Source organism: Vulpes vulpes, chromosome 7 (assembly GCF_048418805.1).
Source record: "Vulpes vulpes isolate BD-2025 chromosome 7, VulVul3, whole genome shotgun sequence".
In the NCBI taxonomy this organism is placed as follows: domain Eukaryota; kingdom Metazoa; phylum Chordata; class Mammalia; order Carnivora; family Canidae; genus Vulpes; species Vulpes vulpes.
Genome location: NC_132786.1, coordinates 106122898 through 106141448, shown reverse-complemented (window position 1 = coordinate 106141448; position 18551 = coordinate 106122898). Strand labels below are relative to the sequence as shown.

The following is an 18551-nucleotide window of genomic DNA, read 5'->3' as shown; positions in this document are numbered from 1 at the left end:
AATACTCTGAGAAATATTTGGTAGTCCCAAATACTCTGGTGTGATTTGGGACTATCAAAGAAGACACTATCGACAAGGGCCACACACAACAAAGCTACCAGAGAACTTGAATCAAGTATGGTAGTTTAGCATAAACTGTGCAGTAGGAGAAGCCTGAATCTGAGTCTTCGCATAGGAAAAACAATGACGTGAACATACAGTTCTTGGAATTCGCCACATCCTGTCCCAGATGATACAGAGTTGACGTATGAGAGGATGGATGTGTTTGCTGGTCTTTAGGTGACGAGAAGGACTGTGTACAGAGATTGCCCAGGTTACTAACAACTTTTCTCACTCGAGATCCCTTTGTGAACAGTGTCACGTTCGTAATGTAGTACATTAACATAGGACAGTCTGTGTATTTGTAGGTGATGGATAAACACTTAGTAAATGAGAAGACCAAGCCATGGATAGCTATGAGGAAGAAGTCAGGTCTGGCAACAAGGAGAGTTAGGTGAAAAGTTGTTGTAGGGTTCTTAGACCTAGAAGGGAAACCCTGGAATTCACACGAAGCCAGTACAGGATTCAAGAAGAGAGTAATGAGTTTAACTGGAAAGAAAGTCTGCTTGACAGCAATATCCTGCAGCAGAAAAGAGTGCTATTAGGGAAAAAAAAAATAATTTTTTTTCTCTCCAACCTCAGGGGAAAATAAAGCTTAATTTTGCTGAACAGTGAAGACAGAAAAAGAATATTTCTCTGCTCATGTATCTGTTTATACAACTCTAATGTACTTTTGGACATCCCAAAATTGAGATGAAACTTTCTTTGGCAAGAACATTGCCAAAGAGTGAAAACAACAGACTCTGGGCCCTTCAAATGGAGCTAGCTTTTTGGATTCTAAAAAAGAAAAGAACTGAGTGGAAATTGGAGCCTATATTTATATGTTTTAAATTGCCTTACTCTCTTGAACCCAATGTATTGAACAAACTTTTAATTCCTTGAAAAGCAGTTTTGTTACAACACCTGAGCAAATTTTAAAATCTAAATAGTGAGAATGAGACAGACTGAATGAATTAGGGTTCTGGGAACAGTTTGGGGCGAGGGAGACGGATATGAACTTTAAAGATAGGAAGCTCTGTTAATTTTGTGATGTGAGGAGCAAGAATAAGTCCATGTAATGGGAAGTTTAATTACTTCATCTGTATAATATTCGTATACCTGGGAAGTATAAAGTGCAAGAATATAAGACTTTGAGAGCGAATATAGAAGAAATAATACTAGAAAGAGCAAATATAACATTTCTTATGCTCTGAGCTCTATGCTAAACATTTTTTTTACATGGCTTATTTCAGTCTTCACAATAACCCTATGAAGGAGGTACTGTGATGATCTCCACTATACAGGGAGGGATAGAAGTGACTTGTCATAGGTCCCCAGGTGGTACACTGGGGATTATTGGGTTCAAACCTACATCATTAGGCTCCAGAATCTGGGCTCCTAATCACTGTACAACCTGATTTGTTGGGATATCAGAGTTACATGCTAGTTTACTTTAGAAAAGTAAGAAGAAAATTTGGAAAACTAATGTTAGAAAAATACAGTAGGACAGCTGGGCAGAGGGGCACAGAGAGACCTAAAAATCAGGGTATATTGCCAAGCTGTAGATAACCAGAGGGTAGCAACCTAGTAAAACAGTAGGAGACAGCAGGAGCTAAACCTGCCATAAGTGAGGCAATCAGTAACTCCTAAATGATACATTGCTATGGGAAAAGCAAATTGAGTGTGCCAGGCACATCCTAGCAGAGCAAGCAGGCCTCTGCTGTCCTGGAGAGGGATTCCTTCCATTGCAGGCAGAAAGGGTGGAGCTCATGAGCGGGGTGCACAGGGGACAGGATGGGTCAGGACTATCTTCACTCCCCCTCTCACCAGTAGGCACGTGATAGGTGAGCAGCAGGGTGAAGTCAGGTGAGCCTCCATCAAAAGGCTGATGAGAAACACTAGCCCATACCTGGAGGTTTCCTTCACCTGAAGGTGATGTGGTTCAGGTGGCTGCCTTGAGGTGATAAGATGGCTTATTAGTAACTTGTGACTCTGCAAAATAGGTACCTGAGATAACCTAAACCTAGTAGCCTACATGGCCATGGCTGCTAGTTAGACTATCTTTTCTACAAAATGTTTTTCTTAATTTAGAAATGTTATTTTAACCTCAATTTTTCAATTGTGTATATGATTTTGAGGTGAACTGTAAAGGAGTATCCTGCCTAGGCCCAAATTGGTACCTTTCTTGCGGTCAATTCCTTGTTGTTTACTACCTAATAAAGATCTAATAGTTCTCATACCTAAACTACAGCTCTACTCCAGTTCTCTTTGTGAGACTGCATTGCCACAAGAGTTAGGTTTCACCTCCTCTGAAAATGGCTTTTTATTTAGCTTCGTGTTTGCTATTAAATTGCAAATTCTAAAATGAGTTTCATAGAACACCAATTCCAAAGGGTATTTTCTTGTGTCTGTCTGTCTGTCTCTCTCACACATACCTCATTTACTCACAAAGGATTCTGTGGTCAATTAAATATGGGGAAAATCTGAGTTAAATAAAATGGGTTTCTTTACTGCAGGATTTATCAGATCTTTTCCTTTGCTGCTATGCATTCTAAGTCTCTAGGAGAAAATCTGTTTCTCATAGGGACCTGATCCCAGAGCACTTTTTCTTGAAGCATCTGATGGGACTTGTTCTGCATATACCGGCAGGGGGTTGCTAGAATTACATCACTTTCACCTGCATCCTCAACTTCCCCAAGGAACCCTGGAGCCTTTTATTCAGGAAAGCATTCTATTCTTTTCCTGGTTCAAAAATCAGAACACTACTTTTTTCCTCATGGTCAGCTGGGACAAAGGAGAAAATTGTGCCCTTCTATGATAAGCCAGTCAACTTGTCTTGTGCCTTATTTATTTGAGAGAGAGTGGAGGGGCAGGAGGGAGAGGTAAAGAATGTCTTAAGCAGACTCCCTGCCCAATCTTAGGACCCTGAGATCATGACCTGAGCCAAAACCAAGAGTCTGACACTTAACCAACTTGTACCTCTTTTTATTTTTTTTTAATCTTTGAAAGTTTTGAGAGAGATTGAGAGCATGCATGAATAGGGGGGAGGAGCAGAGGTGGGGGGAGAAGCAGACACCACACTAAGCAGGGGGCCTGACCTCAGGACCCAGAGATCATGACCTGAGCTGGAAACAGACACTAAACCAACTGAGCCACCAGGGCACCCCTTCGTGCCTCTTTTAATAGTAATCCCTTTACTTCTCACAGCCTTCCCAGATACCTAGTTGGTTTCTATGAAAACAAAACTTATATTTTCTTACTTAGAAACTATCACAGTTGATTTCCCCCATCTCCAATGTCATTCTCTTCTCTCTTTGAGAAATAGGACAATGTAGTAGTTATGAGTATGGGAGGAGTGGGGTGCCTGGCTGGCTCAGTCAATGGGGCATGCATTCCTTGATCTTGGGGTTGTAAGTTCAAGCTCCACATTGGGTATAGAGCTCACTTAAAAATCTTTAAAACAAAAAAATGGACAAGTCAGGCTACTTAGGTTTGAGTCCTTTTTCTGCTATTCATGAACTTTGTGAGCAAATTGACTAGTCTCAGCGTCTGTTTCCTTCTAATGACACATTCCTCATTTTGAGTATTGATTTGTGTATATGAAGCACATGCAGCGGTGCTTATGACAGTGTTGTATAGGTCTAAGTCTTTATTTTTTTTATATTCTACTCTTGCAAGTCACTGTTTTCTCTCTCAAAGCAATAATTAGAGGAACAAGTGCAGAGGGGAAGCACTGCTTTGGCATGGAGCCAGAAGACCTCTCACCAGGAAATATACTCCATGAGGACAGGGACATTTTCTGTCTCCCACAACTGTGTCCCCACTCCCCAGAACAGTGTCTGGCACATAGTAGACTCTCAGTATTTACTGAATGACCACAACTGTGTCCCCACTCCCCAGAACAGTGTCTAGCACATAGTAGACTCTCAGTATTTACTGAATGAGTGAACGAATGCATTGTGATTTTGTGTCTGAGTCAAAGAGAGTGACTACATGGGGGATTCCAGGAACTCTAGGGATGCTTATGTGAGAAATCAGGAGCCTCTGGTACTCACGTTGAGAGGGCTACATGATAAAAATGGCATGTTGTACATTTATTTAGCACTCATGTGGATTGCAGTACAAAAATCTGTTAAGTGGTGGCTATCAATAGTTCTCCTGCCATAAACAACTGGACAAACTTAGGAGATAATGGTTTGTAAGCTCTGGATAATAGGCAGTAAAGACTGATCCCTGAGAGAAAGGAAGCATGATCACCTGGCTCACTCTGAGGACCATTTTCTTACTGCAGTGGAGTTCCCTAGAACTGTTCAAACCTGAGCACAGCACAACAGTCCCACTGCCCTAGGAAGAGAGAGGTCGATAGTTGGAGTAACTAAAGCTGCTGGAATCTGTAGCACAGGGGGACTATAGATGAGGGATCTGTGTAGAAGAGGATCACAGAAGTTTGTATGAGGGTCCTTCATGAGTCCATGGCTGAGGATGGGCTGTGTGTATTATTTGGTATAAGACTGTGAATCTTCCCAAGAAGCAGCGAACACATGGGTGAGAATGAAACCATGAGACCAGAGGTGAGGTGTTGCTGGTAGGCATTGCATTCCAGCCCAGCCAGCATGGAAATGACTGGTTAGCACCCTACTCTTCTACCTGAGATATTAGAAATAAGAACCTTGTCCTAGAGCGTGCCCTGCTTTAGAGCCACTCTAAAAACCCCTAAAACCGGGCAGCCCGGGTGGCTTAGCGGTTTAGCGCCGCCTTCAGCCCAGGGTGTGATCTTGGAGACCTGGGATCGAGTCCCACATCAAGCTCCCTATATGGAGCCTGCTTCTCCCTCTGCCTCTCTCTCTCTCTGTGTGTGTGTGTGTGTGTGTGTGTGTGTGTGTGTCTCAAATAAATAAAATCTTAAAAAAAAAAAACTTGCTCCACTAATGCTTTAAAAAAATAAATAAATAAAATAAAATAAAAACCCCTAAAACCAAGCCTCTATAAGATCTTCAGAGGAGACAAAGTTCAGAAGAGAGTCCTGACAAGTTAGATATTCTTAGAAAACACTTTGGGCTTTCCACAGATTTGCCCTAAGAAGGTATACATTTAGGCCTATACAGGTTCAACATAATCAGCCTGAAATTGAACTGCCTGCTAGAACAAAAATCACTAGTCTTCATAGGAATGAATCTGATATGACAATGTCTAATATGCAATAAAAAATGACTAGACATGAAGGACAGAAAAATCTTATCCTTAGATGAGGGGGGGAAAAAGCAGTCAACAAAGACTCTCCCTAACATCTGATATGGCCCAGATGTTAGTTTTGGGAAACAAAGAATTGAAAGCAGTCATTATAAATGTGTTCAAGAACTCAAAGGAAGAATACACTAAATTAAATAAGAGGTGGTTTTGAATGAAAATAAAATCAGTCTGGATGCTTTTTAAAAAATTCTACCAGAGTATAAACTGCTTCATGAAAGCTTTCTTCCTTTTCACCCCACTTTTATTCCCACTCCAAAACCTCACCTAATTCCCCCAAACCATCACTCAGGCTGTTTCAGTTGGACTCATTTTTGCCAGATTATAGTCCGTCATAGCCTCATAAAAAAAGCTGTAATTAGCCAAGTGTGCACTGACCTTCTATTTTATACAAACAAGACTGAAACATTTGATTTTTTTTTTTAAATCTAAAGGCAGTAGTTTTTTTTAATGAAACCACCTGTTTGTGGTCTTCTGAGAGCAGTCTGTATTTATTACAATACAAGACATGCTTTCCTCTTTCCCTCCTTTGTCCACCAGATCTGAAGTTCTCTGTGCCCCAGCCCCATACTGAAGTTTGTGGCCTAATGCATGCCATAAACATGTTGCATGCTGTTAGATCTCAAACACCAGACGTTGTGCTACCATTTTCTCAACCTGTGTTTTTTATGAACATCAGTTGAAACAAAGCTGAGATGGCTGCCTGCCAGATTTTCCTTGTAATATTGCTAACCTGATTTGGCTTGTTCATTGTGTTTTGCAAAAACCATGTACTCTCAAGAGACACAGAGAAACTGGAAAAAACTCTTATGTGACATTTTGGCTTGCTTCAGCAGAATTCGCTTGTGCTGCTGGCATAAAACACATGGTGAGAGAGGGGAGTCCTGGCAGAACTTGGTGATATGATTTGCTTGTTAGAATCTGGGCTTCTTGGATAACTTACTTCTTTGCTGTCCAGTTTGTTCTTAGCTCAGTGTTTTAAAGCAGGTTGCTTATACAGTTACCTGTTAGGTCAGTTTTTTTTAATGTTTCTTGTGTCTACCATCAGTATTTAGGACTGATCTTTTTTTTTTTTATTCCAGTATAGTTAGCATACAGTGATATATTAGATTCAGGTGTACAGTGTGGTGATTCAACAATTGCATATAACACCCAGTGCTCATCACAAGTCCAGTCTTAATCCCTATCACCTATTTCACCCACCCACCCACTTCCCCTCTGGTAACTATCAGTCCTTTTATTTAAGAGTCTGGTTTTTTGTTTCTCCCTCTTTTTTTTTTTTCTTCGTTCATTTGTTTCTTAAATTCCATATGTGAGTGAAATCATATGGTATTTGTCTTTCTCTGACTTATTTCACTTAGCATTATACCCTCTAGATCCATCCATGTTGTTGGAAATGGCAAGAGTTCATTCTTTTCATGGGTGAGTAAGGTTCCATTGTATGTGTGTGTATTTATACATACCATTTTATCCATTCATCTATCAGCGGACACTTGGGCTGCTTCCAGAATTTGGCTGTTGTAAATCATGCTGCAATCAATCTAGAGATGTATTTTTCAAATTAGTGTTTTCATATTTCTTGGGCAAATATCCAATAGTGGAATTGCTGGATCATATGGTAATTCTATTTTACATTTTTAAGGAACCTCCATACTGTTTTCCACAGTGACTACACTAGTTTGCATTCCTACCAACAGTGTATGGGGGTTCCTTTTTCTCCACATCCTCCCCAACCCTTGTTGTTTCTTGTATTTTATATTTCACCCATTCTGGTAGGTGTGAGGTATTATCTCATTATAGTTTTGTTTTGCATATCCCTGATGATGAGTGATGCTGAGCATCTTTTCATGTATATGTTGACCATTTTTATGTCTTCTGTGGAGAAATGTCTGTTCGTATCTTCTGCTCATTTTGAGTATATAGGATATAACTGTACTGGAATTAATACCTCAAAACAATACCTTGTTTTTGAGGTATTGAGCTGTAAAAGTTCTTTATCAGATATGTTATTTGTAAATATTTTTTCCCATTTAGTAGGTTTTCTTTTAGTTTTGTTGATTTCCTTTGCTGCACAGAGCTTTTTGTTTTGATGTAGTTTTAATAGTTTTTGCTTTCATTTCTTTTGCCTCAAGAGATCTATCTAGGAAAACGTTGCTACAGCTGATGAAATTACAGAAATTACTACCTGTGTTCTCAAGAACTTTTATGGTTTCAAGTCTCACATTTAGGTCTTTAATCCACTTTGAGCTTATTTTTGTGGACCATGTAAGAAAGTACTCTAGTTTCATTCTTTTGCATGTAGCTGTCCAGTTTTCCCAACACCATTTGTTAAGAAGATTTTTCCCATTGCATATTTTTATAGTTTTTTAAAATTATTCTTTATGCCCAATGTGGGGCTTGAACTCAGATTCTTGAAATCAAGAGTCATATGCTCTACCAACTGAGCTAGTCATGTGCTTCCCACCCCCATTGCCTATTCTTTCCTTCTTTGTCAAAGATTAACCCATAATCTTGGGTTTATTTCTGGGCGCTCTATTCCATTGATCTATGTGTCTATTTTATGCCAGTGCCATACTGTTTTAGATACTACAGCTTTGTAACATGAAGTTTGGAACTATGATACCTCCAGTTTGTTCTTTTCAAGATTGCTTTGGCTATTTGAGGTCTCTTGTGATTCTATACAAATTTTAGGATTGTTCTAGTTCTGTGAAAAATGCTATTGATATTATTTTGATAGAGATTGCATTGAATCTGTAGATTGTTAAAATGTCCATATTACCAAAATCAATGTTATTGTTCCCAATCCATGAGCATAATAGATTTGTATCATTTGTTTCATTTTATTTCATTTGTTTGTGTCCTCAGTTTCTTTCATCAATGTTTTATAGTTTTCAGAGTACAGGTATTTTACCTCTTTGACTAGGTTTATTCCTACATATTGTTTTTGGTGCAATTGTAAATGGAACCATTTTCATAATTTCTCTTTCTGCTACTTCATTATTAGTGTGTAGAAATGCAACAGATTTCTGTATATTGATTTTGTATCTGGTGACCTCACTGAACTGATTTATAAGTTCTAGTAGTTTTTGGGTGGAGTCTTTAGGGTTTTCTATATAGAGTATTATTATGACTTATCTTTTATTATGCATCTTTGAATACAGTTCAAAGCTGCATTACATTTTTAAAAAATCTTCAAACTTACTGGAATGAGATACCATGATATTGAAAGAATCTAGTAATAGACTTAGATTTTCTTTTTTTTTTTTTTTCCCCTTTGTAGAAATCCATTCCCTGGACTTATCCTAAGTAAGAGCTGCTATACGTTCAGTGTTTCTGACTGTGACATTTCTGTGTTGATCAGTGTCCAGTGCCACCTCTTCTCTCCCCCTATTCAGGCCAGTTGCTGGATATTAACTTGGAGTTTGTCAACTTGCATTAATTGTCTTGTGTCATTGACCCTGCTCACTCATTATCTCCGCTCTGAGCCTCAGATAAAACTAACAAGTGCCTCTCTACTGAGGCTAGCTTTTGAGAATCACTACAGAAAAGCACCTAGCAGTGTGATTCATTTCACTGCAAATACAACCTTTCCAACTTAGCTGGGCCCTCAAGACTGTCCCATAATCCTTTTCCATCTCATGTTAAAACCTGGCTAAACTTACCACAGTCAGTTTCTAGTGTACCTATTATACTAAAGTTCCTAAAGGAATTCCCAATCCCCTCATCAGCAGATATTCTCAGTTCCTGTACTGAGCAGATAAAGACTGTTTCTGTGTCCACTCTCAACTTCCCTCTTCATCATCTCCAAATTCATCTGGATCTTTCATCCAGTTATACTCTACACCCATCTCTGATCCCAATGGCCTGGAAATCCCTCTCCTCTGGCTTCATTTAATAACAGCACATATACCTGAAGGTTTTGTCTGTCCTAAGAATTCCCTATCCATTTCTCTTCATGGATACCTATGGCATCTTCCTTGACACTTCACCTACTTGGTCTACCTGCATCGATGCCATTGGCTACTTTGTTTCTGAAAACTTTCTTCTCTTGTGCCCATTAACTTGTTCTGTCCTTGTGCTTCTTCTACTTCTTTTCAACACATGGCGGCTTCTTCCTAATTTGTGTCTCTAGTATTTTGCTTTTCTGTGTATATTTCCTCCATTCCATGAGTTTACCTCTATTTCCTCTGTGGAAAGGACTCCTCAACCCATAACCCCAGCTTCCTTCCAATCTTAATTTCTAAATGCCCTCTACTTCTTGGTACATGAATAGTCAGTATGGGCTCCACTTACCCAGTGCTAGGTCCATTACTTCACATCTCTCTTTGAAAATGATCCTCCTTTTTGGATTTATAATGTTGTTTAATGGTGCCTACTCATTCATTAATCTTGGAAGCTTGGAGTTAACTGTCTGCTTGCTATCTCTTTTCCTCCCATTTCCAAATAACCAGACACCAAATTTGCAACATCTGCAACCTAATCACCTCTTAAATGCTTCCCCTGCTACTGTCTTTACTTGAGCCTCTAAATTCCTATTTTGATTATCCCAAGAACTCCCAAATCTCCATGCTTGCCCTGTTTTCTCCACTGCAGCCTACTAGCTGCCATCTAAAGATTTGTCAAAAGAATCAGCACCATGTACAAAAATCTTCCGTGTTTTGCCTTTAGCTTGCTATGTTCTCCCTCTTTTCTGGCTAGGACAACTCTACTTTTCAAAATCAACTTTTAATGCTACCTATTTTATGAATTTTCCCGACCCTCCCAGACAGAATTGTTTACATCTTTATTTTCCAAAACCATTGTGTTAACACACTTTGCTATGACCATTGAATCATATAAAATTTAAGTTTGTATACATTTAAAAGGAGTAGCAGCTTCTTTCTTCTCTCCCTAAGTCCTCACTAAACCCCTACCCAAAGTCACCATGTAACATCATGGTGTAGGTATCCATCTACATTCTTCCTTAGGTGCAGACAGGTATGTAGAGCTTTGGTTGTGGCATTTTTCTTTTAAGATTTTATTTATTTATTTATGAGAGACACAGAGAGGCAGAGACATAAGCAAAGGGAAAAGCAGGCTCCCTGAGGGGAGCCTGATGGGGGAGTTGAACCCAGGACCCCAGGATCATTACCTGAGTCAAAGGCAGACACTCAACCGCTGAGCCTCCCAGGCGTCCCTGGTTGTGGCATTTTTAAAAATGGGAGACTGAAACGTGAATAAATATATAAAATCTATAATATACAAACATTATAATGCACCTATTACTTTGTTTTTCATTTAATATCTTTCCACATCAAAGAGGTAGATCTAACTCCCTTTTTAATAGTGACATACGGGATCCCTGGGTGGCGCAGCGGTTTGGCGCCTGCCTTTGGCTCAGGGCGCGATCCTGGAGACCCGGGATCGAATCCCACGTCGGGCTCCCGGTGCATGGAGCCTGCTTCTCCCTCTGCCTGTGTCTCTGCCTCTCTCTCTCTCTCTCTGTGACTATCATAAATAAAAATTAAAAAAAAAATAATAGTGACATACAATTCTAAGAAATGGACATGTGGCACTTCAACTTCCCCCGTGCTAGTTGGACACTCAAGTTTCCAGATTTGTTTCTGTTTGTCTTTTGCTCCTAATAACAGTGCTATAATGTAGATTCATCCCTATTTATTCTACAGGTCTGTATTTTTTGCTTATATTTCTTCATTAGTAGAATCTCAGTCTGATCACCCTCCTCTCCTGACAGTGGCTTCTTGTCACCTCTGGAATAAAAGTAAAACTCCTCACCATGACAAGTAAGGCTTCTATGATCAGATGACCCCTACCTCTAACACCCTCCAGCAAGAGCCACCATTCTTGTTCCTTGAGCACACTCAGCTCCTCCTGCTCCCAGTTCTTGGGCTGCCAGTACCTTTGATGGGATGCTCTTTCTCTGATCAGAGCTTCACACAGTTCCTCCCTTCAGGTACCCAGTCCAATGTTACCTGCACAGCAGGCTTCCCTGACCACCAAATGAAATAGTTCCCTATCCACTTTTGCCCTCATTCTGCTTTCTTGTTCTTTGTGGTACTTACTTATCACTACATGAAATAATTGTTTCTGTTGAATGAATACCTGTCTTCCTCACTGAGACTATGAGCTCCTTGGGGGCAGGAACTTTGTCTATCTTGGTAATCACTATATCCCCAGCTTCTAGAACAGTACCCGTTACACATAGATTTTTCAATAAATACATTTTAAATAAATGTGGGAATAACAGTTTGTGTGTGTGTGTGCATGTGTAGTATTGTGTTGCCCTCTCATGTGTTTTACTCATTTTAATTCCTACCTCTTCACACCTGACTGTATGTTAACTATTTGAAATCAACGGATTGTTGTGCATAACGGCAAACTTTAACATAAGGGATGACCTTGGAGATTCTCCCCCCGACCCCCCTTCCTACCACCATACACATTTACAAAATGACTCAAGGCACTATACCTCTTATTTCATTTGGAAATTCAGATCACTGGCAGTAATCTACTTGATTTATCGTTTTCCCCTTATGTGTAGCACCTCGGAGTTAATTAAGAAGGCCATGAATCTTCCCTCCATAGCTCTAGCATACTCCCATTTGCGAGATACTCTCATATTGCTGAGACTGTTGATTTGGGACTCAAGTTGAAACATTACTTAATTTTCTCACATTGAGCTTCATTATGCTGAGCCTAAAGACTAGTCTTGCCTTTGAAGGCCCCTTCACTGGCAAGCTTTAAAATAGCTCTGTGTTCCCAGTTTCTAAATAACTTGTTCTCATTTCCGCCACCATGGCCAAGACCTTGCCCGCTGGCTCAAAGTAGTGCAGCTAGGTCAGCCTCATGTCCCCAGAAAGACCTCTCCCTCCTCAGCCAGAGTGTAGACTCTCACCTCTGGTCTGTGCATTGGCTGTCTTCAGCAATAGAAGTGTGGACATAGGACAGCTACACAGCTATGTGGTCTCAATACAAGACCATCTCGCCTGAACAAGTGAAGAGTCCAGCTATAAGAAATCATTAACCTTAATTCCTTAGAAGACTGGTGCTAAATTTTATAGAAATTGTCATGCTAAGGAAGAATGAAATGTGTAATAGAGAAAATGACTGGGATGCCTGGGTAGCTCAGCAGTTGAGCGTCTGCCTTTGGCTCAGGGCATGATCCTGGAGTCCTGGGATTGAGTCCCGCATCGGGCTCCCTGCATGGAGCCTGCTTCTCCCTCTGCCTGTGTCTCTGCCTCTCTCTCTGTGTCTCTCATGAATAAATAAATAGAATCTTTAAAAAAAAAATAGAAAATGACTTTGTCTCATCATTTTCAATACAGAGTAGCTTGTGTTGAGCACCTACTCTGTGCAAGGCACTGGGCAGTGCACTTGGCTGTGTCATCTGTAATCTCATAGTGCCCTGTGTCTCAGCTCTTCTCTTTTAGACCTAATGAATTCCCAAGAAGGCTGTGGGAGCTCTTACCCTTTTTAATGCCTTATACCCCTTTGGAGAACTGATAAAACCTATGGACTATTTCCAAAATGTTTTTAAATTCATAAACCAAACTACATGGGATTATGGAGAAAATGAATTATATTAAAATGTGCTTTTCAAAATATTAAAATTATAAATTTGTGGTGTTGTAGCATGTGCTGCTTTATTGAGGCCTTTAAGGAAGCTTAGGTGCTGAGTTAATAGCCTCCATAATTTCAAATTAGTGATGAGTATAAATATCTTGAGACCTCTGTTAAAAGTATACCATGATATCAAATTATCCATGACTTCTATGGATGCAAAGTCGTAAGTAGAGTGAAAATACTGTGGCTAGTTGTCTAGACTTGTTACTGAAAGAAACGCTATGTTTCAGTTAGAGTTCCAGTTTAGAGGTTACTGGAGGTAAAGATGTCAGTTATTTTGTTTTTTAATCCAAGTTCACAGATCTCCTGAATCCTACTAACAGCCCCTGTGGGTTCACAGACCCCAGGTTAAGAACACCTCAGTTAGGTGTCACAGTTACTAAGCAGCTTTTAGAGGTGGACTCAGACCCAAATGTATGCAACTCCAAGGTCTTTGCTTTTTCTTGTATGCCCTAGAAATTTTTCATCCTCTTGCTCTGCTTTCCATTAGAATTTCACACAGTTTACATGTCATTGGGCTGCTTTGTGTGGAGTAGGCCATGGCAAAAGCAAATAATAAAAATTAATATGTGGATAGCAACCCCTTTTATTTTACAAAGAACTTCACAAATATTTCCAAGTATACTAGTTTCTTGGGAAATCACACATTTTCTCCATTGAGCCATGATTCCACTATAAAAGATTGTTCTTACCTTATTTTTGTCAAGGATCAGACAAATTTTGCAGTGACTTGTCCAAGTTCACACACAGCTTGTAAATGGCAGACTTGGGACTTGATCTCCTAAATCTTTTTGTTGTATAGCCCTCTTCTTGTCCTTCTTCACGATTGCCTAGACTCTAAGGTAAAAAGAAGTCAGGGGATTTCTCTCAAAGAATCATGGAATCCAGGCATGTCCTGGATGAGGGCCAGGTCTCCTAATCTCCACCTCCATTGTCTCTCACACATTGCCTCTAAAAACCTACTACTCAGAATTTACACACACAGAATTCTTTAATCGGATATGCAGACCAGGTGGGGTTACCAGACTTGAATAATTTAAGTGCTAGCTTGTATTTTATGCCCTTGTCTTCATTTGCCGATAAAACCAAACAAGTGAGGAGAATTTTTCATTCCACCCTAAGCAGGTGATAATTTAGTCACTGGTCATTGCACTCATGTCATGCCTGTCCCAGGGGCTTTTTTCCCTTGCCTGATGCAAGTTAGTGCATTTTCCTTGACAACCAATTCACTCTGTACCGTTGCTAAGGCCATAAACGTGCTATTCGACAAGCAGAAAGATTTGCAGAGAAGCCTTCCCAGTGGCTTCCACCTTCTGTGACCACTGAAATTTCCCCACAGATTTAGGTGACAACGTGGGCCCTTGTAATTTACAGATGGCGAGGCTAGTGTGCAACCAGTTCTTGCCAAGTACCTTTCTCCTACGAGATATGCTTTGGTGTGCTGAGGCTAGAGATTGGATCTGGCTTTTGGAGTGGTCCCTGCCTTCTCAGCAGTGTCTGTGGACATCTTTTCTTGCCTGTGACTGACTAAGCCAACTCCATCTTTCATTTCAGGTTGAGAGGGTTGAGTAACAAAGCTATTCTCAGAAAGTACAGCATCACCTTGGCAACTCATGTGCTTGTCTCTTTCTGTCAGATACTCCCCAAGTTTGCCATCTACCCAAAGTTTAGCAGAAAAGGATATGTGGTGTCATAGTCCTTAAACCTAGAGAAAGTGCTATTGCACTCTTTGGCAGGTGTGTCAACCACAGATGCCTCTGTCCTGTAGACTTCCAGGAAAAATAGAATCCATTGTTGGTGCAAACTTGGTTTATATTTTCATTTTCGTTATTGGACAGATGAATTTGAAGCAGATAAGCTGCGAAGTTGCTTAGCTTCTTTTTGTGCCCATACAAACATTTGCTCTTTATTGCCCATTTTATTGTTGTGTTCAGCACCAACCAGATTCAGTGATGGACAATTCTCTTGGGTCAAACAAGTATGATGAAAAGCTGGTTTCTATATTGCATTAATCTTTGCTAGACAGCAGCCATATTTTTGAAAACTCAAAGCCAGAATGCTTTTAATGATAAATGTACACTATGCTCTTAGTTCATTACCCCTTAATAAAAACCAAAAAAAAAAAAAAAACGAAACACTTTTTTTCCTGGTCTTTAGCATAGATTTCTCTAGGGACAAGGTATCAAGGTCTTGCTTTCTAGATTTTTAAAGGGGCATGCATGTTTTTGTTTATAATATCAACTTTTAATTCAAAGTTGGTGAACTATTGTAACTCCTTCAATTTCTAATTCCTTAGGTTACACAACACCCTGGTAGCCCCTAAAAAATGTCAAATTCAAAAAGACCAGGTCCTGGCTCTGGGATTCTACTTGCTATGTTTCTATTATTTTTTCCAACTTCAAAATAACATAACTTTACCCATGGCGGTCATCTCTCCCATTTGTTATTAAGTTTATTATGTGAACGTGAATTATAGGACTCATTCTATTATGTATAAGATAATACTGTTTTGGCAAAGCAAATTAGGAATTTCAGGTGATCTTCTGTTTTAATTTTCACTTAATTGATTTCTTTTGCTCAACACGTTTTTGAAAAAAAAAAAAACATGTTTTTGAGATTCATCCATATTATTGGATCCATTAGTACAAGTTTTGTTTTTGCTTGTTACATAGTATTCCATTGTATGACCTACTGAATTTATTTATTTATTCATTCTTCTGTTGATGGTCTTTGACTATCATAAGTAAAGAGTCCATGAACATTCTTGTACCAGTCTTTTCGTAGGTGCAGCATTCATGTTTCATAGTTATATTACTAAAAGTGGAATTGCTGAAACATGGTATAATGTGTATTTGCTGTTAAAAACAGCCAGGTTTTTTTTAAGATTTTATTTATTTATTCATAGACACACACAGAGAGAGGCAGAGACACAAGCAGGCTCCATGCAGGGAGCCCGACATGGGACTTGATCCCAGGTCCCCAGGATCACACCCCAGGCTGCAGGCGGCGCCAAACCGCTGTGCCACCGGGGCTGCCCAAAACAGCCAGTTTTTGAAAGTAGTTGAACCATTCTACTCTCTACACCCAACATGGAGCTTACCTCACAACCCTGAGATCAAGAGTCACATGCTCTACTGATGAGCCAGCGGGGGGCCCCTAGATTCTTTTGAATCTTTCCCAGCTTCCTTTGTTATAATTTTCATCTATTTGATTCACTATCTTTTTAATGTATTTTTCTCTTTACAAAAGAAGTATCAGTGTGGAAATTTGGTAAAATAAAGATGATGAAGATAAATTTTTTTCTATCCAGAGTTAATCATAGTTGATATTTTCTTCTAGTTTTTTTTCTTGTGCATATTTTTTCAGAATCCTACCATACATAGAATTGTGTCATCTACTTAACTATATTGTGAGCATTTTTTTTTTTTGCCTCTAGATATTTTATTAAATAATCATTTGGCAGCATTAGTACCTGGAACTTAACCATTTCCTATCAGTCATTGGATTGTTTTCTATTTTTCACTGTTATAAAGAATGCCATGACTCCCTTTGACATGTTTCTAGAATGGATATGCAAGAGTGTGGACATTTCACCACTGATAGAGACTGTCCTATTATCACCATAAAGGATAGTAGTCAATTTTTATTCTTACCTGCAGTGAATGAGAATATTGTTTCACTGTTTCCTTGCTGGCATTAAGAGTGACCATTTTTAAAACTTTACCAATTTAATATTAAAGAAAATGTCAGTACGTAGGGTTCGTAAATGACCAGTGAGATCTCAGTTTTTCATGTAAATAGGGCCATGACCGAGAATAGGGCTAGTAGATCTTTTCAACAACACATAAAGGAAGGCTGTAATTCCCAAGCTGTCTTCTGGAATTCCTTTCAAAAGGGTACTGAATATGAGATCCAGATAGAAGCCAAAATTTATGCCCCAGTCCCTGTAGAATAATGATCAAATCATTCATATAAAATGATGGAGTCCCTTGTTTGAAACTGAATGACTAAACATTTGTATGATTCCCGAGGAATCAAAGATCATCTTGCACTCAGATATGTTCCTTCCTGTCCACCATTTGCGATCAGTCTGTGAAAATCACAAAGGCCCTAGATGAGGAGGGAACCAGATGTAAGGGGGTGGAAAAGGAGAAGGTGTGTTGGCTGATTTCTGTTCCCATCTCTTTAACAGCCCCTCCCTGCAGGCCCCCACTTCCCTTCCATCCTCCCCAAATGAGCAGAAGTCTAAGGTGAGAGAGTATAATAGGAAATGGTAATTGGGCCTTTCCAAATCCCTTGGCTTTCACAGGTAGACCCTGACTAGCCCGATTCCTTAGGCTCGTGAGATCCACACTATCTTGCAGTCAACCTGCATATCCCTCCAGTTTTCTTTTTTTGTCTGAACTTAAGCAGCTGGGAGGTGAAGCCATTACCTCCTCTTTGTTGCTTGCTCTGCTGCTTTGCAAGTTACCAGATCAGCATCCCAGACCTCTAAAGGAATTAAAGAACTGGAAAGAACTTTCTAAGCAGGGTACCACGGGAAGGTCAGACAGGATTATCCCTTGAGAGTTTCCTAAGAATTCTGTTTATATCCAAAAGGTTCAATTAATATGAAAGCATGAAAATAAACCTGCCTTTCCCACCAGAGAGATTTGGCCACCAGTAATGATTGTGGCAGCCCGTGTTATCCTGCTTCTCTGTATTTACAGAGGCTCAGAAAAGGGATAACACAGTGTATGGGCTTCATCTCATTCCAGGCATGGCCACATTCCATACACAAGCACCAGCAGTGTCCTTTGCCTTCCAGGGGTCTCCCCGCCCCCATGAACATGACTGTGTCGAGGGTCAACCTTGAACTATGTTTTTCTCACTTGTGACAGGAATAGAATTTTGCATCTCACTCTCCACCTCCATTCATCGCCAAACCACTGCAATTCCCTCGTCACCGCTTCAATCTGCACAAAGTGAGGTTTCATTACTATATTTGCAATAAAAATACTATAAATCATGTAAGGCTGGTGTAAGAAAGAGCGGGTGGGGATAAAAGAAAAACAGCGCTCTTCCCAAGTTAAACTCAAAGCCAGCATCTGTGCGAGGCACCTTCTCGGAAGAACCCGACCTTGTGCTAGCGGGAATCTTACCTTGCCCATGCAGAGTTGCTGAATGCATTGTATGGTGTTAATGTGTTGAATACTTTTTCTTTTAGCCAATCTTCTAGAACTGAGAAGCAATGCCAGCATGTTGCTCACGAAGCATTAACTTTTCCTGATTACATTTCCACGTTTTGTAATAGCAGAGGAAGGAGGATTCAAATACGTTCGGTAGCTTTCCAATTGAACATTCATGACAAAATACAGAAACACATGTGTCCAAGTAATATGTCACTTGATGGTATTTTTCTGTCTCCTCTTGTTTTTGTGTGTATGTGGCCATGTTGGTCATGTGTTTTTATTCAGGTAGTCCTATCATTATCCCCCTGCCTCCTGACTTGTTCTAGGGATGGGACAAGACGAACTTCAGAAGTTAAATTCAAACAAGATGTGCAGGAATGAACTTCTTTTAGGGATAAGGGAGGAATGCCTTCTAGTCAAGAAGGATTTATG

The 18551-nt window shown here is 39.8% G+C and overlaps 1 protein-coding gene across 1 annotated transcript in view; it reads left to right on the top strand.

Annotated features, from left to right (window-relative positions):
• The window catches only part of JAZF1 (JAZF zinc finger 1), a 339605-nt gene that overhangs the window by 194003 nt on the left and 127051 nt on the right, over positions 1-18551 (top strand). The gene's annotated exons all lie outside the window — the stretch shown is intronic.